The sequence below is a fragment of the Macaca mulatta genome, chromosome 3 (genome assembly GCF_049350105.2).
Source record: "Macaca mulatta isolate MMU2019108-1 chromosome 3, T2T-MMU8v2.0, whole genome shotgun sequence".
In the NCBI taxonomy this organism is placed as follows: Eukaryota; Metazoa; Chordata; class Mammalia; order Primates; family Cercopithecidae; genus Macaca; species Macaca mulatta.
This window is the reverse complement of record NC_133408.1, coordinates 99111851-99136897: the sequence shown is the minus strand read 5'-3', so window position 1 is coordinate 99136897 and position 25047 is coordinate 99111851. Positions and strand designations below refer to the sequence as shown.

General features: G+C 38.6%; 1 protein-coding gene across 2 annotated transcripts in view; it reads left to right on the top strand.

Annotated features, from left to right (window-relative positions):
* Nucleotides 1-25047, top strand: part of CHN2 (chimerin 2) — a 314374-nt gene that overhangs the window by 16293 nt on the left and 273034 nt on the right.

The window sequence follows — 25047 nt, the reverse complement described above, 5'->3', positions numbered from 1 at the left end:
TAATTTTTTGTATTTATTTATTTTTTTTAGTCGAGACGGGGTTTCACCATGTTAGCCAGGATGGTCTCGATCTCCTGACCTGGTGATCCGCCCGCCTCGGCCTCCCAAAGTGCTGGGATTACAGCGTGAACCACTGCGCCCGGCTGTGATTTAGGTTTTAACAGACCCATTCTGGCTATTATGTTGAGATTAGACTAAACAAAAATGCTGCATGCGGGCACACATACACACACACACACACACACACACACACACACACACAGAGAGAGAGAGAGAGAGAGAGAGAGAGAGAGAGAGAGAGAAACAGAAGTTCCACAAAGAGAGTTCATCCTGTTATGTGTGATGTGCTCTGATACTGTCTTTTCTATTGTATTTCTATTCATTTATCTAAAAACTATCAGGGCCCACAAGTTGGTTTCAGGATCCACTCTAGAGTGGTGACCGGCAACTTGGAAAACAGATCAGAAATTGGTCTAGAAACTCCAAAGATGTAGTAAATTCAGTTAGCCTGCTCAAGGCATGGTTGCGGTATACAGAACACCCTATAGGCCCATAGTGCTATTTAATAATAATGTTCAAGGAGATTTTGTTAATTTTTTTAACTTGCTACACTGAGTAGCACTATTTTATTGAATGATCATTTAAAAGTTTCTTCTTTCCCTACATATTCAGCAGGCTTTTTATTACAAATGTATATTTTAATAACTTTTTATAAAGAACATTTCAAATATATTTAAAGTAAAGAGAAAACTATAACGAACCTCTTACCGTCCAGCTTCAACAATGATCGCATCATAGCCTGGTTTCACCTTCACTCCACCCCATACCCAGGATTATTTTGAAGCAAATCCCAGGCTTGGCATCATTTCATCTGTAAATATTTCAGATGGTATCTCTAAAAGATAGGGACTCTTTTTAAAAAAAAGAGTACTGCATTACTGTAATCTTTGTGCATGCATTCACACAAGCAATAATTGCCCTTTTTAATCTGATCAGCAGTGTCTTTATTCACTGTAATCTCAGAAGGGAAACACCAGTGATCTTAATGAAAGGAAGTCGTGATCATGTTTTCTCCTTCCTGATTCCAAGGATGGCATTTCTGGATGCCGCTAAAGCCCCCCGGTTAAGAAATACTTTCTCATCTCCAAAAATGAGTCAATTAGATCCTATTTCCGTTTTTAGACTTCTGTTTATGCTCAAATATGGCCTCTTTTTTCTGTGGCTCTTGAGTAATCATCGGTAAACACCCGGAGCAGGGCCCTGTGTCTTAGTCATCACGTTGCCACCGCAGCGACTTAGCATGGTTTCTGGCACGCAGTAGCAGCCCTCACATTTTGTGAATGTTTTACTTCTTTTCCTTTGCAGGAGCTGGAGTATCCTCTCCCTAGTCGTCTGGCCTGTCATTCCCTTTTATCCATACGTTATAACCTCTTTAAAACCTGACTTTTCGGCCGGGCGCGGTGGGTCACGCCTGTAAACCCAGCACTTTGGGAGGCCGAGACGGGTGGATCACGAGGTCAGGAGATTGAGACCATCCTGGCTAACACGGTGAAACCCCGTCTCTACTAAAAATACAAAGTTAGCCATGCATGGTGGCGAGTGCCTGTAGTCCCAGCTACTCGGGAGGCTGAGGCAGGAGAATGGCGTGAGCCCGGGAGGTGGAGCTTGCAGTGAGCCGAGATGGTGCCACTGCACTCCAGCCTGGGCGACAGAGTGAGACTCTGGCTCAAAATAAACAAACAAACAAACAAACAAACAAAAACAAAAACAAAAACACCTGGCTTTTCTAGGATACCTCATCTCTACCAGGATGGAATGCCTTTGTGGATCAGTATTGACTCTTTGACAGGAGCCTTCAAGTTGATCTCAACTCTTACAGAATTCCTTCTATTCCATGAATTTATTACCTTCAGTCAATATGGTAATGCTCGTCTTCCTGTGGTATCATTCCTAATCTTCACCAACAGTTTATTGGCCAGAAACTGATTGATATGGGCTACATTACTGAAAACTTTGTCGTTTCTGAAGATGATTAATAGTCATAATTTCAGATGGAGGTAGGGACATATTTTTACACTTGAATATGTGTTATATATGAATCCAACATTGAATGTCCCTTACTTAGTTAATTACCCAAATATTTTATCTGTGATACTTGGCAGGGAGATGGCAGTATCCTGAACCTTATTTTTCTCATTGTTTCTCTTTCCTCTTTCTCATCTCTCTTTCATAGAATGTGAGTGCAGAGTGGATGCCAGCCACCATGCTTGGCTTTGAGGACATAAAGAGATATGTAGCAGTCCACTTGTGACTCTTTATTCAGTCTGTTCTCAGTGGCTGTCACTCCAGGAAGGGAGGGGCCCTTGGGTCACCAGCTACTAGCAGAGAGACTGCCACACCAGAACTTCTTAGAAACTTTTTTTTTTGGATGAATGACTGAGTAAGTGGAGACGTGGAGTTCACTGTAAAGGAGTTCACAGTCCACAGTTTGAGAGTGAATCCGAACTCTGTGAAACTCTGCAGAACTTGTGAAGTCATTAACAATTAAATATTTTAGTTCAAACTTTTCCCTTAAATTATTACCCAATCTGAGATTTTTGTGCCCTTTCATAGATGCCAGCAGAAGTTCTGCATGGGGACTCTTACAGTGGCACAGGTACAGCCCCTAGACAGAAAAGAAGCCTAAAGCTGTCCTCTGCATTCGCTGTCCATTTTTCCCAGAGTATGTGGTTCTAGCTACTTGAGGCACTCCCAACTTCTCATTCTTTCTACTTCTGTAAATGTCACAGTCTTGGGAGGCCTCCCAGAGGTCCCCATAAAGGGTCTGATTTAGCCTGGAGCCAGAACTGTAGTTGTAACTCCTTAATACCAGGAAAGCATTTTTTAAAATCAGCACACTAATCTAAGTCTGTTTCCTAAGGTGTTTTCTTCTATCTGAGTTACAATTTTATGTTCTGTGCCAGGAGACATTTGCTTCTGGTTCAATAGGAATTAAAAGTACTTGTTGCTATGTCATTCCAGGGCAAGGATTTGCTTCTGCTGGAAAGTTAGGTCTTTAGTGTGTGAGTATGTGTGAGTGTATATGTATGTCTTTGTAGGATGTCACACATAAGTGTATGTCTGTGTAATAAGGCAGATTCAATTTCTCAGGGAAAGAAAATGTTCCAAGGACCATAACCTATGGGACAAAGTATTAGCTACTATCTTTTCTTTTGGTTTTAAATTATGTACTCCTCTTTCTTAAGTGACTGATTCTGAATATGAATGCGTTCTTTTAAAGAGTGGAAATGATATCATTTAACATTTAAATAGTTATATATAATTAATCTTATTATGTAAGCCAATTTCTTAAAATCCCCAGATGGAGTTTGTAACTAAGCCTAAGTAATTCTCCAGGTGTAGTGACTGGCAAGCTGTAGAGTAGAAATGACAGAGAAGCAGCTATTGTTGGGCGAGGCTGGAACTTCTTTTTTTTTTAGTATACATTTTAGTTGCTGAAAGAGTCCTTGTAGATTTTCCTCAAAATTAAAAAAGCCAGAGGAAGAGGAAATTACAATTAAGAGCCTGAAAATTCCAATTAATCTCTCAAATAGTGATTAATTTCCAGAGACATGGAGACTCTGCAGTATATCTGAGAGGAAGGAAAAGACAATTAGGGTTGGGGAAATTGGTAGAGGACGCTTGGGTAGGTGGAAATCCCACCAGGATTGAGGACTGCACTAGGATTGAGATAATTGACAAGGTTGGAAGCTTGCCAAAAACTGTTATCAAGTGCTGTCTCTTCCTAATGGGCAAATGTGCCCATTTTGAAACCCACTGGCCATATTTCCTAAAACTGTCTATTATCACTTTGTGGAAATGTTCAAATAAGATCCGTTATCAAATTACATTTCTTTCTTTGTCACTTTTTGGCTTATCATTCCGCCAAGGTTTTGGCCCCTGCCCTTCTTCCTGCTTCTTGCCTCCTTGAGGCTGAGCTCTTCTCTCTCCCCAGCCTCTCAGTGAGCTGGTTCAGGTCTGTGTTGGTTTAAGATAGTGGATGCTTTAAATTTAAGGTAGTGAAAACCGCTGATCTAGCCTGGAATTCACAAGGACCAATTGACATATCAATTTTTCTTCTATAAAAGTAAAATAATACCATGGCAATTTTTTAGTGCAGATTATTGAGGCTCAGATGAATCAGAATGAAGGGGAAATTAACTGACTATACTTATGAAACGCGAATGCTATGTTTGCATTGTTGGATGGATTCAGTCTTAAGCAGTTCGGAACTTATTTGTATGTACCTGAGGTTTTAACTATGTGGTAATGAAGATGGTGTTAAGCTTTTACAGGAGCACTGCTTTTGATCTGCTCTTTCTCCCCAGCGTACTAACAGTACTTATTAGGAGGAAAAACCTCCAGAGAGTCAGAATAAATATCATAGTCCTTTGAACATCTAAATATATGCAGCATTTTACAGAAATAATGTAAGCGAGCTAACCATTTGTGGTCAGCTGGAGAACTTAACTTTCAGAGGGATTTGACCAGCTATACTGACCTAGAAAACGAAATAAGCGGTTTGGAAAATCTGGTTCGTGCATATAATTATTTTTTTATTATCTCAGGCTGTGCCTTGCAATGAGTAAACCACAGTAGTTATCTGACCTATTGCTCTACCACTGCCGTTGCTTCAACACAGTAATTATGTAAGACTCAGCATGTTTTTAACTAACTAAATGCATGCGGGACATTCCTTAGCTTCGGCAGCCTATCTGGAGACTACTCAAGGGCTCCCTATCAGTCTTTCAGTTTGAATGGAAAAGAGACCGTAAAATCATGACCTGCGTTAAAATGTGTAGACTGGGAGGGCCATTGTGGAAATATTTAATACAAGCACTTAGCACTTTTGTTAGCCAAAAATGTCCTGAAAGTTATGACATATCAAATATTTCTAATTAAAATAGAAAATTAATCTTCACGATGAAAGAATCCTAACAGTGCTTTCTATTTGAATGCAAATATTTAGTTGGGATATAGGTTACAGGATGTCTTTAAGGCCCTAAAGTCTTTTCGGTTTACTGTTTTTCATTCTAGTTCTTACTTTAATAGCTTGGAGCAAATAAAAGTGATTTCCTTTAGAATGTGCATGTGCTCCTAAGGATATCTGAATAAAAGATACATATCTGATAATTTGCCATCTCAGCATCATCCCTTGGGCAGCAGGTTGGAAGGCAGTAGTTTAATCTGAATGTGAACTAATGCTTATGCGCAAGGACGTGTATGTCTCTTCCTGGATTTGAAGGAACTGAGAGTAGGGCAGTTTAACCAGGATTCGCTGGATGGCTTATCATCCTGATGAGCTAGAGCATTGCAATCAAAAGATGTTCATTTTTGCTTAAAACATAAAATTGACTGGTAGAGTTCAGATATTAATAAAACTAGTTTTAGCCTGTAGTTTTAACCCTTTCCATCTTACATTAAAAAAAAAAAAGACAGTTAAAAGGAAACAATTAATTGGAACTAATTACAAAGCTGTAAAGGCCCTGGGTGATGTTAGTCTCATTAGGGATTGTGATGTCCCCTCCCACCTGTCTCCCAACCCTGACCTTCCACCCCCTCACTCGCCAGCATAACTCTCTTTCATTCTTACCTGTAACCATAAATACGAGATAGCAGAAGTCATGCCTCGTGAAGGTAGGCACGTGGAGTGGTGGAATCATACAGTATCTGTGCTAAAAGGTTATATCCTAGTAAGATAAGCCTTTTAAAGTTAGGTTCTAATACAGACAAGTTTAGGCTGTTTTAAATGCGGACAGGCTCTGTCAGAGACTGATCCAGTGCTTATTATAAATCCTGAATCATGAGGAATGGGTTTTGAAAACACAGTGGCCCGGGCCACATTCAGACCTGAAAAAGTCGACTCTCCTAGAGCTAAGGCCAAATTATATTTATTCATGTGTAGTCAAGGTAATGACTGTGCGGGAAGCTGTTTAGAAACATCGTTTAGGAAAGGTTAAAATTATGAATTTCAGGAGGACTGAAATAAGTCAAAGGTGTATTTTATCATCTTTAGGGTAATCATTAAAATAATAATACAAGAAGCTCAATTAAAATTCTAATAAGGGAGAAAAATAATTTAAAAAACACTTGATTGACTAAAAAGAAAGTGAAAAGAAGAAATACAGGAACAAAGAATAGGTGTGGTAAATGGAAAACAAATTAAGATGGTAGACTTATAAGAAACTATATCAGTAATTATATTAAATGTATATTTCAGCAATCCTATTAAAAGACTGCCAGGCTGGATACGGATAACCAGCTGTAGTAAGTTTAAATCTAGTAGGTTTTAAGATACTTTACTAAGTTTAAAATTTAAGATACACTATGTAGACTGAGAAAGATTGAAAGTAAAATGTTAGAAATTTATATACCATGCAAAAATTAACTAAAAGAAAGCTATAACCATATTAATAGCAGACAAAGTAGACTTTAATGAAAAAATTATCATGAGAGATAAAGAGGGATATTTGTTAATGATAAAAGGAAGTTGGCCTGGCACGGTGGCTCACGCCTGTAATCCCAGCACTTTCGGAGGCTAAGGTGGGTAGATCACAAGGTCAGGAGATCAAGACGATCCTGGCTAACACGGTGAAACCCCGTCTCTACTAAAATACAAAAAATTAGCCTGGCGTGGTGGCACATGCCTATAGTCCCAGCTACTCAGGAGGCTGAGGCAGGAGAATCACTTGAACCTGGGAGGCGGAGGTTGCAGTGAGCTGAGATCGTGCCATTGCACTCCAGCCTGGGTGATAGAACAAGACTCTGTCTCAAAAAATAAAAAAATAAAAAATATAAAAAAGGAAAAGTTGAAAATAAATGATTCAAACCTCCAACTCAAGAAACTAGAAAATAATCAGCAAATTAGGCCGGGCGCGGTGGCTCAAGCCTGTAATCCCAGCACTTTGGGAGGCCGAGACGGGCGGATCACGAGGTCAGGAGATCGAGACCATCCTGGCTAACACGGTGAAACCCCATCTCTACTAAAAATACAAAAACTTAGCCGGGCGAGGTGGCAGGCGCCTGTAGTCCCAGCTACTCGGGAGGCTGAGGCAGGAGAATGGCGTGAACCCAGGAGGCGGAGCTTGCAGTGAGCTGAGATCCGGCCACTGCACTCCAGCCTGGGTGACAGAGCGAGACTCCGTCTCAAAAAAAAAAAAAAAAGAAAAGAATCAGCAAATTAAACCCAAAGATGATAATTGCTTGAGCCTGGGAGGCGGAGGTTGCAGTGAGCTGAGATCACACCACTGCACTCTAGTTTGGGCCACAGAAGGAGACCCTTCTCAAAAAAAAAAAAAAAAAAAAAGAGAAAAAGCAAAAATAAGCAGAAATTATAGAAGTAGGAAACAATATATAATATTTGAAAATTAACAAAAGCAACTGTGTTTTTTTTGAAAAGATTAATATAATTGATACATCTCTAGCAAACCAATCAAAGAAAAAAGAAGAGAAAATACAAGTTATGAATTTCAGAAAAAAACAAGATCACTACTACATGTCATAGAGATCAAAAAGATAATAAGATACTATGATCAATTTTATGTCAATAAATTTGACAACTTAGAGAAAATTGACAACTTTTTTTTAAAAACACAACTTACCAAAATGGACATAAGAAGAAATTTAAAATCTGAAAAATCCTAAATTTATTATTTAAATTGAAGTGACAATTAAATTCCCCTAAATTTAATTTCAGACCAATATTGCTTTAGTAATAAATTCATCCAAATGTTTAAGGAAGAAATAATGCCAATCTTACACAAACTCTTACAGAAAATAGAAAAAGATGAAACATTTCTTAAATCATATGTGAAATTAGCCTAACCTAAGTCTGAGAAGAACTTACTAGTAAAGAAAATCACCACCCAGTATCTTTCATGAATCTTAAAATATTTGTTTAGCAAATCAAGTTCAGGGATATATAAAAGAATACATCGTGATCAAATGGGATTTATTCCAGGAATCCATGGTTGATTTAACATTTAAAAACCAATCAAAGCCTCATTAAAAGAATCAAAGAGGAAAATTATGTAATTATTTCAGTAGAGAAAGCTAATTTGAGTCAACAGTTGGTTATAATAAAAATTCTCAACAAACTAATAGAAGGGAATTTCTTTGATGTTATGTAACTGCATACTTAATGATAAAGTAATAAATTATTTCTCTGAGTTTGGGAACAAGAAAAGAGTGCTCATTATCACCAATTTGCAATTCTAGCCAATGCAATAAGCCAAGAAAAAAATTGTCGTGAAGGTTGAAAAGAATGAAGTAAAACTGTTTTCCACAAATTATATAATTATATATATAGAAAATTTAAAATTATTGAAAATAATGTGACTTTAACAAGAATGCTGGATGCAAGGTCAGTGTAAAAAAATCAAGTCTCTCTATACTAGCAAGAAATAATTCAAAAATGAAATTTTAAACCATAATTTATAGTAACATTAAAAAATCAAGTACCTAGCAGTAAATCATTTTTTTTTCCTTCAACTTTTATTTTAAGTTCTGGGGTATATGTGTAGGATGTGCAGGTTTGTTACATAGGTAAACATGTGCCATGGTGGTTTGCTGCACAGATCAACCCACCATTTAGGTATTAAGCCCAGTATTCATTAGCTGTTCTTCCTGATGCTCTCCCTTCCTCAACCCACAACAGGCCCCAGTGTGTTGTTCCCCACATATGTCCATATGCTCTCATTGTTCAGCTCCTACTTAAAAGTGAGAACATGGGGTGTTTGGTTTTCTGTTCCTGCGTCAATTTGCTTAGGATAACAGCTTCCAGCTCCATTCATGTCCCTGCAGAGGACATGATCTCATTCCTTTTTATGACTGCATAGTATTCCATGGTGTATATATATATACCACATTTTCTTTATCCAGTCTATCATTGATGGGCATTTGGGTTGATTCCATGTCTTTGGTATTGTGAATAGTGCTGCAATGAACATACACATGCATGTATCTTTATAATAGGATGATTTATGTTCTTTTGGGCATATACCCAGTAATGGAATTGCTGGGTCAAATGGTATTTCTGCTTTTAGATCTTTAAAATCAATGTGCAAAAATTGCTTGCATTTCTATGCACCAATAACAGGCAAACTGAGGGCCAAATCATGAAGGAACTCCCATTCACAATTGCCACAAAGAGAATAAAATACCTAGGAATACAGCTAACAAGGGAAGTGAAGGACCTCTTCAAGGAGAACTACAAACCACTGCTCAAGTAAATCAGAGAGGACACAAACAAATGGAAAAAGATTATATGCTCATGGATAGGAAGAATCAATATCGTGAAAATGGCCATACTGCCCAAAGTAATTTATAGATTCAATGCTGTTCCCATTAAGCTACCATTGATATTCTTCACAGAATTAGAAAAAAAAATTTAAAAATTCATATGGAGCCAAAAAAGAGCCTGAATAGCCAAGACAATCCTAAGCAAAAAGAACAAAGTGGGAGGCATCATGCTACCTGACTTCAAACTGTACTACAAGGCCACAGTAACCAAAACAACATGGTACTGGTACAAAAACAGACACACAGACCAATGGAACAGAAGAGAGAACTCAGAAATAAGAAGCAATAAATCTAATGAGAGATGTTCAAAACTTTTACAATGAAAACTGCAAAATATATTGAAAAAAACTGAAGATTATTTAAATAAATGGAGTGATATAATCATGTGCCTGGATTAGATGATTGTAAAGATACAATTTCTCCTAATTTGATTAATAGATTCAATGCAATCCCAATAAAAATCAGTTAATTTTTGTGAAAATTGTCAGGCTGGTTCAAAAATTTAAGTGGAAATACAAAGCACCAAGAATAACTGAAGCAATACTAACTAAAGAAGAAAAAACATGGAGAACTTACATTGTTAGATAGTAAGACTTATTATAAAGCAGCAATAATTAAGATACTATGATACTGGCTCAAGGATACATGAATAGAGCAAAGGAATAGAATAGAGTTCAGTAGTAATGGTTACAGACATATGCATATCTGACAAAGTACTTGTATCCAAAGTATGTCAAGAATCTTACACAGCAGTTGGAAAAGTATAGTCAACCCAATTCAAATGTGGGAAAAATACTTGAAAAAGCTTTCAGAGAAGAGAATATCACAATTTACTATAAACATAAAAAGATGCTCAACATTATTAGTCATGAGAAAAATGCAAATAAAAATAACAATGTTATATCACCACCCACCCACCAGAATTGCTAAAATGTAAAAGACTGACGATGTTAAGCTATTATTGCAGATTTTTGGTGACCTGGAGAAAATAATTCACTCTGTCCGCTCTGTCCTTATGGTTCAAATCCTATATGATCGGGTCTTTTTCCAATTTTTGGCAGTGGCATACCACACCCCTCTCATTGATTTAGTCTTGCCTTGTGTCCACAGCCTTCTCATACCATCCAGGTAGCTATAGCTAATATACTTAGGTCCAATGAAATACTAATTATCACCACTCCCCATATTAATCACTATGCTGACTTCATAGCTGTAAATTAATTTTGCCTGTTTTTGAATTTTATATGCATGGAATCATATAAGATTTACTTATGTAGACATTCGTATTTGGGTTATTTTACTCAACATCCATATATTGAAATCTATCTATATGTTATGTCTACCTGTGGTTCATTCTTTTTTATTGCTGTAGGCGATTCCAATTTCTATAAATTTAATTGTATACACTTATTAATTCTGTGACTGATAGACTTTTGGGTTGCTTCCAATTTGGGATTATTACAAAAAATATTGCTATGAATATTCTTATGTATGCACATATGCACACATTTCTGTTATATACACTTGGAATTGCTAGGTCATGAGGTACATATAATATATTCAGCTTTACACAACACTGCCCAACAGGTTTCTAATCCCTTTCTAGTTTGTCCTTCCACCAGCAGTGAATGAAAATTTTAGCTGTGATGTATTGACACCATACCCATGCACCATTTCTTATTGACTTAAAACTCTTAAAATTCTTTTGACTTGGCTCCCTAAAACCCTATAGGCAGTAAAATTCAAATCTTTTCTATTTCAAGAACAGGAAGCCTTTCATCACGGGAAAGGTGGGCCAGACTGTTGAAAACACTGCAGGAGTAGCAGCAGCAAATAAACATGGCGGGAAGGACTGTCACAGCTGATGTTCTAAAATTGGAACATTCTAAGGGCCACTTCTGAAACACGACCAATTAGGTGGGATTGCTGTCCAAATTAAGAAGCCCTTACTTCTTAGTCATTAATGTAGTTCTTTTTTCCTCCAGAAATGTTCCAATTATGAAAAATTATGAAACAATTTGTGATTAAGTGATACTCCGTGTAAACACAGTAAATATAACTGAAAAGGATAGACTTTTAGGCCATGGTCAGATACGATTAAATTTTAATTAAGTTATATTCATAACTAAGTAACATTAAGTTATAGTGAGAAGGAACTTCACAGTACAAACATTTTTTCTATGTGTGTTGAATGCACAGAGCTTATTTCTAAAGCCTGCTTGGTTTAAAGAGAGATTACAGAAGAGAAATTCAGAAGCTAAAGCTGTCAGGGCCCATTTCTGCCATTACTGTGTGACCCTAGTCACTTAATATCTTTGTCTCAGTTTTAAGTATCTGCAGAAATTATGGAAGGTTATATCTTCTCTGTTTACCAAAGAGATTATTGTGAGGAACAATTGAAATGGCCTATAACAGCTAATCCATACAGGGATTTAAAGTTAACAGAGAATTTTCCACCATGTGTTCATTTCTATATTTAAAATAATCTTATAGTTGCTGAAGTGCTATTCAAACATAAGTTATATTTTTTCATATGTTAAATCACCAGATAATCTTATCTGTTATATGCCTTATGCCATAAACAGAGCCCAGCATAGTGCTGTCTGTAAGTGTACTTTTCTCATTGTTCTTTACCTTAGTAGAAAGGAATGGAGAGAATGATTCATAATGAGTAAAACACATATCATCACTGGAGATAGAAAATAAGGATAAAGGCAGATTTCCATTCAGGAGAATTTATTTGGGCTTTGGAAGTAATTTAAAATGGCTATTCCCTCTGTTGGCAATTTGTAGCCTGCCTGAGTTGACACCTCCATTTTCAATCACAGCAAGATTGCTTTTAGTTGCAGGCAATTGCTAAAGCCAGAGATCTGAAATGGAGCCCTTTTCAAACTCCTTATAGATTTAAAACAGATAGAATATAAATGTAATTTTTTTCTCCTGATTGTCATCAAATGCTTCACGAATAATTTAATTTAATCCATAATTTGTCTAAATCAAGAGGAGGAAAGCATGGCCTAATCATAACATTGTCCTGTTGTACCTGGACATAGAGAATTAGCCTGGAAAGATTTGTTGCTATCAAATCTGTAAACTTTATTGTAGAGTAGTTGTTTAGGCTCATATATATGTATGGACTCTAAAAGGAACAATAGCAAACAATAACATATACAGTGATGAAGTTCCCAGATCAGCCCACCAAAACCAATATATGAAGAACTGTGTGCAAGTGTGTGTGCCTGAGCGCCTTCTGACTATCCATTTCTACAGACAGGTGTATATGCATGTTTAGAGCATTAACTCCAAATATTTGTTTTGCAAAACTGAGTTTGATTGTATAGGACATTAGTGCTGTGGTTTAGCATCACTCTTCATTTCCTATCCTGGTTTTACAGGATATGGAAAATGTAATCCAGAAGTAGAACAAAGCTGATAATCCTTGCTACGTTTTGAAGGCGCAAGGAGACTAGAGCTAATCACCTGCTGTGAGCACTTTGAGACCTTTTTTTGAGGAATCACCACTAATCACACTGGAAAAGATGCCTTGCCTCACGTTAAGGGACAGTTACTATTGAAACGGTGTTAGTCAATGAGCATTGCTGTAGTTAAAACATTATTCTGAGACATGTCCTACAAGCCATGGGATTAGGCATTTATTAATAAAACTCCCCAAATGGTATTTGCAATGTGTCATTCTACTTGAGAAGATAAATAGGATAGAATTAAACTAACACAGCAAGATTACTTATCTTATAATTAAGAACATTGTACAAGAATGAATTTTGAATTTATAACAATTTCTGGGCTGGCTAGGGAGAGGTATTAAGTAACTTTTCTTCTTAAAAAATATCTTTTGAGACATAAATACTCTGTGGGGAAAAAACATAGAACAATGAGCTGTCTTTTCTCAATTGATTGCCTGTAGTGTTACAAATACTTGAAAAAAATGAAGGGAAATTTAACATTTTTAAATGGTCTTTCAGAAATCTATTATTATGAGTGGGGAAAAAGGAACAAAAGTCCTTAAGTATTTAGGCTTTTTGAAAACTTCCATGATGTAAGTTAGGTAAGTCTGGGGATAGCCCGGCCCACAGAATGCAGCAGCGTGAAACACAAAGAATCACTGGTTTTTTATAGTCAGCTGAAAAACAGCACATCTAATTTTTTTTTTCAATAGAAAAATAAACAATATTTCCTGCCATGAAGACAGTTACTGTCTTAGTTCCTTCTTGGAAACTTCACAGAGTTTTATCCTATTCATTTTCAGTGCACAGTAACCACTAGCATCAGCTTGAGTCTGTGTATTTTAAGAGTGTGGCTAAAATGTCATATGCTGTTACATATATAGCAATGTAGGGAGTGGAACACTCACTCAGTATAAAAAATCAAAATAAAAATCCATTTATACAATCAGAGTAAAATTTATATCAATTTGGCTATACTATGACTTTTCAAGTTTCCTCTAGAATTATCCTGGTGATCCTAATTTTGCTTTTAATGTCTTCCATGTATGCCCCAAATAATTCACATAATGAAGATAATTTTATTGTAAGGTTTTTGATAACCTATTTTTGTCTTTGTTTTTCCCTGAAATGAGTTTCCTTAACCTAGTCCTTAAGTCTCCCATCTACAAAATGGAGAATGAAAAAGGCTGCCAACGCTGTGACATATGTAGAAAGCGTTCGTGTTTTCAGAATGAAGTTGTAATGAATACACACACACAGTTCCTGTCACTGCTGTGCAGATGAGGGTGTCATAAATGGTCCCTGACCTCAAGACGTTAGATCTATGGCGACATGGGACATGATGCTGTCATTTTGTTAAGACTATTCTAGGACTATTCTACTTCAGTGTCTAGTCTAGCATTAGTGCAGACTATGTGTTTCGGCAGAGTTCGTGGATCTTGTTTTCCCAACAGCTCCCACTGTGACAGTGGTGCACCCCGCTGGCAGCAGGCAGCTTCTTGAGAAGATGTCTCCATGCCTTGCTCGGTACTGCAGCCTACATCAAACTATCCAGTTTCCATTTTCATATTTTTCTGACTTAGAGTCACTTTCCCAACTCAGTGATCTCCTTTCTGCCATCAGCATCCTGTACATCATTAAATTGTTCCTTGTTCTAGAGGGATGGATGTACTGAGTTCCTTGTTAAAGGCTTGTCTGCTGTCGAGAACTACTACTTCTCGTGGTAAAAGCCCCTAATTTTCTTATGGTGTCCACTTTATCATGAGTCCATATAGGTCTGCAGCTTCCTGGGGTGGCTCATGACTCCGGCTTCGCCCAGAACCTCAGGGATTGGGCCAGAAAGGGAAGATGACCTCATTGGAATTATTGGCCATTGCTCTAGCTTTTGCTTGCTGGATTTGAACCGTAGACATTTTGCTGTCACCTGCCTGGGACCTGAGATAGACCACACTCCTGTGGAGGCAGAGCTGAGAGATGGAGAAGTGAATTCTGATTTTCATTGTTGGAACCTGAATCCAGTAGTGGTTGAAGTTCTGTTCCTGACCTTTTGACTTCCTCAGCACTTTCCCTCCCCTCTTTCGCTTAAGCCAATTGGAATCGGTGCTTCTGTCGTCTGTCACTTGGAATAGAAGTAATCCGAGTTATACACACCAAGTATCTATAGTCCAAGTTCAAAAGAATTTCACTCTTTCCTTGTTTTAGCCTGCGTTTCCTATTCATAAATCAAGATTGAAAAATCTTCCTTCATCCATGGATGCTGGCATCCAACAAGCTTATTGTTAAATTAAAGGCTTCAGATTGTATGACAAATTCTCAGCCCTATATATTTTCTGAGTTCTAAACATGGTATCAAGTTACCTTAAAATCTGGATATCTACAAGTCATTGCTTCTAATTAACATAGAAGCTGCCTTAAAAAAAAAAAAAAACCTGTACACACACTAATATATGTGTGTGTGTGTGTGTGTATGAGTTTGTGTGTATGTGGAGAGAGAGACAAAGAGAGAGTCGTGTGCCACACCACGATGTTTCTGTCATCGACAGACTCCTTATACCACAGTGGTTCCATAAGATTATAATACAGTATTTTTACTATACCTTTCCTACATTTAGATACACAAATACTTTCCATTGTGCTATAATTGCCTACAGTATTCAGTATCATACCATGCTGTACAGGTTTGTAGCCCAGGAGCAATAGGCTCCAGCGTACCTGTCTAGGTTTGTGTAAGCACACGCTATGGTGTTCGCACAACACAAACTCCCCTCACAATGAATTTTTGAGAACATACCCTGTTAAGCCACACATGACTGTGTACATATACACATATTTATATGTGAATGTGTAATATGAAATGCATAATAAACATATATGTGTGTGTATTACATCTTTAAAATGACTAGACCAGCACTATGTGATTCCTTTCACTAGTTAGACGAAACAAACAAACAAAAACACAAAACCTCGTTGGGCAATATTGGGAAATAAATACATCAAGGGCAGAGAATTTGATGTGATCAAAGTCCAAGGTGCTTTGGCTGCAGGCACAGTAGTAAGGGGGGCTGTTTGTCTCCTTTAACCCCAAGGTTTCAAGGAGGCCAGTCCACCCACATGCCCTGGGGCAGGGTGCCAAAAAAAATGGGCCTCTGGTGCTGCAGCCGCCCTCCTTCCTGAGCTCTGCTTTCACGCCCACTCTTCCTTTTGCTCTCACTCCACTCCAGTTGGGCATGATTTCTGAGTGGAGTGACATGCTCTCCTTTCTGGTCCATGGATTCAGGGATGGACTCGATTGCCAGCTTTCACCCTGAAAGCTCTCTGGAGTGGTTTGCCCAGCTGTGGCCCCCTCACCTGGACTGACCAGCTCCTCCCTGCTCTTGACCTCCTCCTTGCAATAAGGGTGTTGTTTCAATGTGCTTTGCAAGAGTGGGGTGGGGTGAGGAAGAAGGATGAGATAAAAGAGTGACAAAAGAATAGCAGCTAGAAAAAGGACAAAGGTAGTGTCTACCCACACATGTCTTTACCTTATCTAAAAATACTTCCCATTGGCAGGCAGGATGAAGAAGCTGAGCAGATGGCATATGCTTCCTAGTGCACCAGATTGTAATATTATACACTTGGATTACAAAGTCTGGGTATCACAGCTATAAACATATGTAAACATTTTTATGTTTTGCTAAAAAGGAAAAAAAAATCACTGATGATGTATTATCCTAATGAGCTGATTATGAAGATCTATTAATTATATTCCCAAGATCTAGATAGAAAGAATGGCATTGGCTCCAGTGACACACCATTCAGATTCAGTAGTATACTGTTATTTTTCATTTTCTTTTGGTTTGTCACTATTTGCTACAGCTGTGTTTTGCAGCTTAGAATCCTAGAACTGGAAAGAACCTTTAGATTGAAGAATTGGAAAATGATGTACTACCAGCCAAATCCAACCTGACACATTTTGTTGTAAATAAAGTTTCACTGGAGCTGGGCATGGTGGCTCACGCCTGTAATATTAACTCTTCCGGAGGGCGGGAAGATTGTTTGAGCCCCGGGGTTCAAGACCAGACTGGGCAACATGGGGAGACCCCATCTCTTCAAAAGTACAAAAATTAGCTGGGCTTGGTGGCATGTGCCTGTAGTATCAGCTACTTGGGAAGCTGAGGGAGATGGATTGCTCAAGTCCAGGAGGTCAAGGCTGCAGTGAGCTGAGATCACACCACTGCACTCCAGCCTGGGAGACAGAGGGAGACCCTGTCTCAAAAGTAAATAAATAAATAAATAAATAAATAAAGTTTTTCAGAATCCAGCCGTGCCCATTTGTTTAGGTATTGTCGATGGCTGCTTTCCCACTACCCTAGCAGAGATGAATACTTGTGATAGCGACTGTGTGGCCTGGAAAGTGTCAAGTATTCACTGTCTGGCCCTTTAGAGAAAAAATTGCCAACTTTGCGTTAAAAGGCTATCTAAGATGATTTGGCTGTTTTCTGGAATGCTTGTATTTGGTTGCCTCAGAAAAGTGTTTGCCTAGTTAAGATTTCTAGGGACACACATTGTGTTGTCTTACTGTATCCCAATTCTAACTAAACAGAAATTCTTTGTAAAAATAACTTACCTAAATCTTTTATAAAATAATGTAAACCCAATTCCTCTTTCTTTTTTTTTTTTTTTGAGACAGAGTCTTGCTGTGTCTCCCAGGCTGGAGTGCAGTGGCATGATCTCAGCTCACTGCAGCCTCTGCCTCCTGGGCTCAAGTGATTCTTGTGCCTCAGCCTCCCGAGTAGCTGGGACTACAGGCATGTGCCACCACGCCTGGCTAAATTTTGTACTCTTAGTAGAGACAGAGTTTCACCATGTTGGCCAGGCTGGTCTCGAACTCCTGTCCTTAAGTGATCCTCCCACTTCAGCCTCCCAAAGTGCTGGGACTACAGGCGTGAGCCGCCGTGCCAGGCCTTCTCTTTCTTTTTTTCTTTCTTTCTTTCTTTTTTTTTTTTTTTTTTTTGAGATGGAGTCTCTCTGTGTCGCCCAGGCTGGAGTGCAGTGGCGTGATCTCAGCTCACTTCAAGCTCCACCTCCTGGGTTCATGCCATTCTCCTGCCTCAGCCTCCCGAGTAGTTGGGACTACAGGCACGAGCCACCACACCCAGCTAATTTTTTTGTATTTTTAGTAGAGACGGAGTTTCACCGTGTTAGCCAGGATGGTCTCGATCTCCTGACCTGGTGATCCGCCTGCCTCGGCCTCCCAAAGTGCTGGGATTACAGGCGTGAGCCACCGCACCCAGCCGCTCCTCTTTCTTAAAAATACAAACAAATCTTTAATTCAGTTGTTTTTATTTCAGCTGCTCAATGAAAGATTTTTACATATTTAAAGATGATCAACTGGTCTGATTTTTGTCTTTTTTTCTCCACAAAATATCCATTCCTGTTTAACATACCCAATGAAATATTTTTTGTGTCTTATCTACAAAACCTTTTTCATTTCCTGTAGTGACAATTCTTTATTTACTCAGGTCTAGACATTGTACTTTAATATTTACTTATTACAAAGTACATCCAGGTGTATAATCAGTTTGCATCTTAAAATACCTTATGGTACCAGCAAGCATTTTTATTAGGCCCATTTTGCATATGTGGTACAGCAAGGTTACTTGTCTGGTCTGTGATCACACAACCAGGAATTCATAAACCTTTTTTCCAGCATACCAAACTGCCAAGTGCATTGTGATGAGCCTGGCAGGAGGACACGGAACCGTTCCAATAAGCTATACGGCATGTGTCTGATCCAGTACTGTGCTTGCTTTGGGGAAAAATATTCTGTACATCACTGTGTATCTGCTGGCTTAATTTTGGCTCAAAGTTGGTTGCACAAGGAGCCAGTGTGACCTTGGTACTTGGTCCGCTATTTAAATACTGCCACGGTATTCTGCAACCACAGCAAACAGGTTATGTGATAGCAGAAGAACTGGGAGAGTATGGTGAAATGAACAAAAATTCATCACCGGTAGGAGAAAAGGTGTGTGTTTTGGAGGAGGAGGATGTTCGATGGCATCATTTTTATATAAAAGGACAATATTATCTACATACCTGTCTTTACTGCATTATGCAGAGCCAGCCCATCCCCACCTTGTGTGCTGTGCCATTTATTTTCCCTCATCTGATGTACTGAGCTATTAAGCAACTGCAACAAAGAGATATCTCCTTAATGGTGACATACTGTTCTCAGCAAAGTCCAAAGATTGCGTAGGGGCACTGCTGTGGAAATATGAAAAAAAAATTAGTACTGCACTTTTGGGGGTGGATGTTTTCCAACGTATTTATTTTAGCCTTTTAGACGTTTCTTTTGGGACCAAATTATAGCTCTGATACTATCATTAGCACTTTAAATTATTGGTTACAGTGTATAAGGGCAATACAGGCTGCTTCTTGAACATTCTGTATTTTTAGTTAAACACGGTGCTTCCTTTTTTGGTCGTATGTTGCTTGTTGTTCATCTTTATCATCACATGTGATCACGATTCCTACCTGAACAGATCATCTTACTAATTGAGTGTCTGCAGGTTGTTGCAGCTTAAGTATTTATTTTTACTTCTAATAATCTTACAGAACGGGTCAATCACTTGAAGGGTAAACCACTTTTCCTTACGCAAACAGCAACAACTCTTCCCTCCAGTGTCTTTGTTTTTGAATCATAGAATTCCTGGTGATTGTGTTAGGAGCAGAAACAGCACGCTTTGACTACTGAGACCCTGGGCTGTGCTTGAGAAAGGCCAGAGAGGAAATTCCTCTTTGGATTTGTAAACAGACTTACAAACCTAGGACGTTTTATGAGGACTTCATTGGGAAACAATAGATTCAGGACCCTGCTGTCATTTTTTTTTATAGTCAGAATTAGAGTGAAATGAGACTTTAAAATAAAAATTTCTCTTTTCTTACTCTTTCTTTCAGTCTTCCTTTCAAAGCTATAAAAAAAAAAAATCCTTTGTACTTTCCTAACCTTTTCTCTAGTTTAGTGGCCAACTCTTATTCTCATCTTGTCAGATTTCTTCTCATCCTTTTATGTCTGCAGCCAGGAAGCCTTAGTAAATTACTCTCCTGGAGTACCAGCTGCTTTCTCCCTTTGAGAAACAATAGTCTCTGGCGCTCCTTTTTCTTTTTCCTGTAGAGTTATATTCAACAGATACTATTTCCATGTCTAAGAAGCAGTCATCCTTGAATTTTGCAGACTTAATTTCATTCTGGTAGCTTCAAACCTGAAAACACGATGAGTGATCTGATATATTTATTTCCATCCAAGAATAGCGGTGCATCTTTTTCACAGTGTTGGGGCTTGGTTGAGGTCATTCCTTTCCATCTGAGCTGATCATGTATCCCATCGGTGTGCACTCACATATTTTAGAGTTGTTGAATGCTTGTTGAATGCAGGATACCATTAAATTTTGCAGGCTTCTTTCTAACTGTTATTTATACTCCCTATGAAAACTTCAGTTATTTTTATGACAGACATTATTTTAAACAGACAGTGGTGACAATGACTATTCATTGATTATTTTCACTGAATTGTCCTCGTGTACATATTATGGTCCAACCTTTTTAACATCCTTGTTATGACTTATCTTAATTTCCATTGTCCTTATTTAGCTTGAACATTCACATTATTTCAACGATTTATATTGCTTTTGTTTCCTTAATTAATGCCCCCTCTTTCTTTAAGTTTTCTCAATGTCATACTAGAGAGCAAACTAGTACAGATTCAGAGCTCAGGTGCCAGTGTCCGAGTGCCTGTGTTTAAACTGCACCTTGCCACCAAACTAGTTATGTGATCTGGGCAGGAAACACAGGCTCTTTGTGCCTCATTTCCTTTTCTTTATAATAGTGATAATCATATCACCTAAATCCTAGGCTGTTTTATGATTAAATGAGTTAAGTCGTGTCATATGCCTCGAATGGAGTAGCACAGAGCAAATGCTCCGCAATGGCAGCTATTGTCATCATCTTTTATTGTTGTCACCTGAAAAGTGAGGACCACGTCAGAAAGTTTATCCTCAAAATCTCTAACGAAATCTCATACTAGAAGTGGGTGCTCAAAACAGGTGTTAAGTAACTGTAGTAAGTAGAAAAATGCACCCCCACCCAAGATGTCCACATCCACCTGGAACCTATAAATAAGTTGTGTGGCTAGTGGGAATTAAGGTTGGAGATGGGCTTAAGGTTGCTCTCAGCTGATCTTGAGATAGGGAGATTATCCTGGATCTTCCTGTGGGCCTGATATATTCACAAGGGTCCTTTAAATGTGAAAGAGGGAGACAGCAGGGTCAGTTTCAGAAGAATGCAAAGTGAGAAAGACTCAACGGGCCGATGCTGGCCTTGAAGATGCAAGGGGACCACCAGCCCAGGACTGCTGGCAGCCTCTAGAAGCTGGAAAAGGCCAAGAAGTGGATTCTCTTTCCCTAGAGCTCCAGGAGGAATGCAGCCCTGCCAACACCTTGATTTTACCTTGAACTGTTTCAGACTTCTGACCTCCAGAACTGTTGTATAATAAATTTGTGTTATTTTAAGCAACCAAGTATATGGTAATTTGTTACCGCAGCAATAAGAAACTGATATGGTGACCAACTGACTGAATGAAAAGATTAATTATTTGAGATCATAACACCAAAAAAGGATAGATTTTCATTATGGTAATGACATAATGTCTGGTACCATTTCTTAAAGCAGCAGGTTCTAAACCTTCCTCGATCAGACTCATTCTTTTAAAATAATTCATTGCACAAAATCATAAAATTTAGTGGGGCCCACCCATAAACCTCATTGAAGCCCTCCATTGGCCCCAGGTTATAACTCTTAAGTTTGCATGGGATTTTTAAAGTCTCAGTCAATGATGAGGTTTTAAGGGTGAACATAGGAGCTTTCTGGACAGAGCGATCTTGTGCTTTGAAGTTCTAAGTAAATGAAGGCTTTGTGAATGCTCATCAAAGCTACATGGTAATTTAGAGAGCTGTACCCCTTGTTGTTCAGTCAAATTGAAACTTTAAAATTTTATTTTCCATTTCTCATCTACTGTGGCAATGTCATGTCTCAAGTCACATGACCCTTCTGTACTCACCACTTTTAAGAAAGATTTTGCATCATTAGAATAATTAAGTTGGTGTTCTAAAAAGTGATTTGAAAGCTAAAGTAACATAAGCATGATGATTATTTTTAGTAAGCCTTTTCCCAAGGTCTCATTTGTTTTAGAGCTGTCATGAAAACAGGTTTTTATCTCTGTATCAGGAAGTGCTGACATTTAGGGGAGATAGCATAGGAGGGGATATGCTGTCTACTGGTACAATTTTATTAATTCATTTAGTAAGTATTGATCTAAGGCCAACTTAGTTCCAGGCGTGTTATTAGGGATGAGAGATGCCAATGATAGAGAACCCGAATGTAGTTTTAGTCCTCAAGGCACTTATAGTCTTATTCTGATCTTTGTTAAAAAGCGAATACCCATGCATCTAACAAAGGTCTAATATCCTGAATCTATGGAACTTAAACAAGCCAAAAAAACAAACAACCCCATTTTTTAAAAAAATGGGCAAAGGACATGAGCAGACACTTCTCAAAAGAAGACATACACACAGCCAACAAGCATATGAAGAAATGCTCAACGTCACAAACCATCAGAGAAATGTAAATCAAAACCACAATGAGATACCATCTCACACCAGTCAGAATGGCTGTTATTAAAGTAAAAAAAAAACAAGAGATGCTTGTGAGGTGTGAGAAAAGGGAACATTTACTGCTGATGGGAGTGTAAATTAGTTCAACTGCTGTGGAAAGCACTTTGAAGATTTCTCAAAGAACTTACTAACCAAACTACCAGTTGAACTACCATTTAACCAAACAACCCTATTACTGGATATATATCCCCCAAAATATAAATCATTCTACCATAAAGACACATGCAAGCACATGTTCATCACAGTACTATTCACAATAGCAAAGACATGGAATCAAACTAGATGTCCATCAACAGCAAACTGGATAAAGAAAATGTAGTACATGTGCACCATGGAATACTATGTAGCCTTAAAAAAGAATAAAATCATGTCCTTTGCAGCAACATGGATGGAGCTGGAGGCTGTTATCGTAAGAAAATTAATACAGGAACAGACAACCAAATACCACATGTTCTCACTTATAAGTGGGAGCTGAACATTGCATACACATGGATACAAAGAAGGGAACAACAGGCACCGGGCCAGCTTGAGGGTGGAGGGTGGGAGGAGGATGACGATTCAAACACTACCTATTGGGTACTATGCTCATTACCTGGGTGACAAAATAATCTGTACACCAAACCCCCACAGCACACAATTTATTCATGGAACAAACCTGTGCATGTAGCCGTTGAACCTAAAATGAAAGTTGGAAAGGAAAAAATAAAAATAAAAGCAGATACCCCTTGGAGGTATGGTTTAAATGTTGCAGTCATTGTTTACTTTCTAGCAAATAGGTTTATCAGATCTTGTCTTGAAGATAAGCTTCCCTGGAGGAGAGAGGAGTTTAGAAGTACAAGGAGAGCCTGAGGGGAAGAGTGGAATTTCTGTGAGAAGATAAAAGGCATGATAGGAGTATGTATACTGGTGTCAGTGAGTAATATCCTCGCCTGTCTCTTGGATTTCTCCAGTAGTGGATCCCAACTACTCTTACAAGTTCCCCTAGAGAGTACTTGACAGTGAGGGTGGAGATCATCCCAGGCCTGGTTTGAAGCCCATCTTTGTGACTCAGTAAATGCATTGATTGTCCTAATGTGTCTGGCATTTCTTGCAGCCCTCTTCATGGAACTTGCCGTGGCCACTTGCAAGGTTGCTCCTGTGCAGTCAGTGAAGAGCTGCCACTACATGAGTTGTGGTTTCACATACAACTTCAATATCTTCTCTCTTAGCCTGGTCCCTAGAAGACCTAAGACATTCTCCAACTAGATTTGCTGAAGGACTGAACATGGGAGTGAGATCAGAGACATGTATTGGTTTCTTGTTGCTGCTATAACAAATTACCTCAAATCTAGTGGCTAACATAATACAAAGTTACCAGCTTGCACTTATGTAAGGTCAGAGTTCTCAAATGGGTTGGCAGGGCTCTGTTCCTTCTGGGGGCTCTAAGGGAGAATCCATTTCTTTGCCTTTTCCAGCTTCTAAAGGCTGATCATATTCCTTGGCTCGTGGCCCCACATCACCCTCACCTCTGCTTCTGTCATCACTTCTCTTGACTCCTGCCTCCCTTTTATAAAGCCTCCTCTGATTACATTAGGCTCACCCTGGTAATTCAAGATAATTGTCCAACTCAAAATCCTTCATCACAGCTGCAGAGTCCCCTTTGCTGTGTAATGTAAGATATTCAGAGGTTCCAGGGAAGAGGACATGTACCTCTTTGGGCTCATTATTCTGCCTACCCCAAGGTGCCAAGGATGACAGCACCAAAACAGCTGAAGTGCTTTCTTTGCTAACGGCCTTTCAACCAGCACCTAAACTCCACCTAGTTTTTGGAGCTACACAAACCTTTATAACTCCAAGATGGCCCTTTTCCATTTTCCATGATAATGTATGAGATAGAAAATGTTTCAATGTGATTAGAATTAGCAGTGTCTTATCTCACACTTGGCTCAATGGAAAAAGTTGGTGTAAAGTGTTAGATTTCCAGGCTGCATGCCTTGCCTTTGCAGGTCTGTAAATTCCTCATCAGATTCCTGACTGTTTCAGTAACTCCTCATCCCATGCCTTTTCAAGTGTGCTTCACACCGCATATCTTTGGAGGAGTATGACATACCTTTTCAACATGTGTTTGACTAAAGCTATTCTGAAGGTTTCAGTTTTATGACTTCTTAGTTAGAAGTCATCACAAAACTTGATTATTTTTTTCCAGATAACTTCAAAAGTCTGATGGAAAAGAGAAAGGAAAAAATTAAAAGCATCTCAGTAGAGTAAGTGCCTTTGCCAGAAACTTTCCTGGGTTCCTTTCTGTCCAACATCTACCCTCTAGGCTAAAGCAGACAGGAAAGGAGGTTGCAGGATTGAGCCTGGAGGCAGGAGATCAGCTATGAGCCAGGAGATTAGGCAATGGAGCTGGAGGCCTCAGAGTCAGACAAACAAAAGTTCCAAAGCCAGAGAAATGAGAGATGTATATAGGAGACCAGTGGACAAAGGAGAGGTTGAATAATGCTTGGTGCAGAGTGGATAGCTCTTGCACATGAAAAATTCTAGACATGGTGTCATCC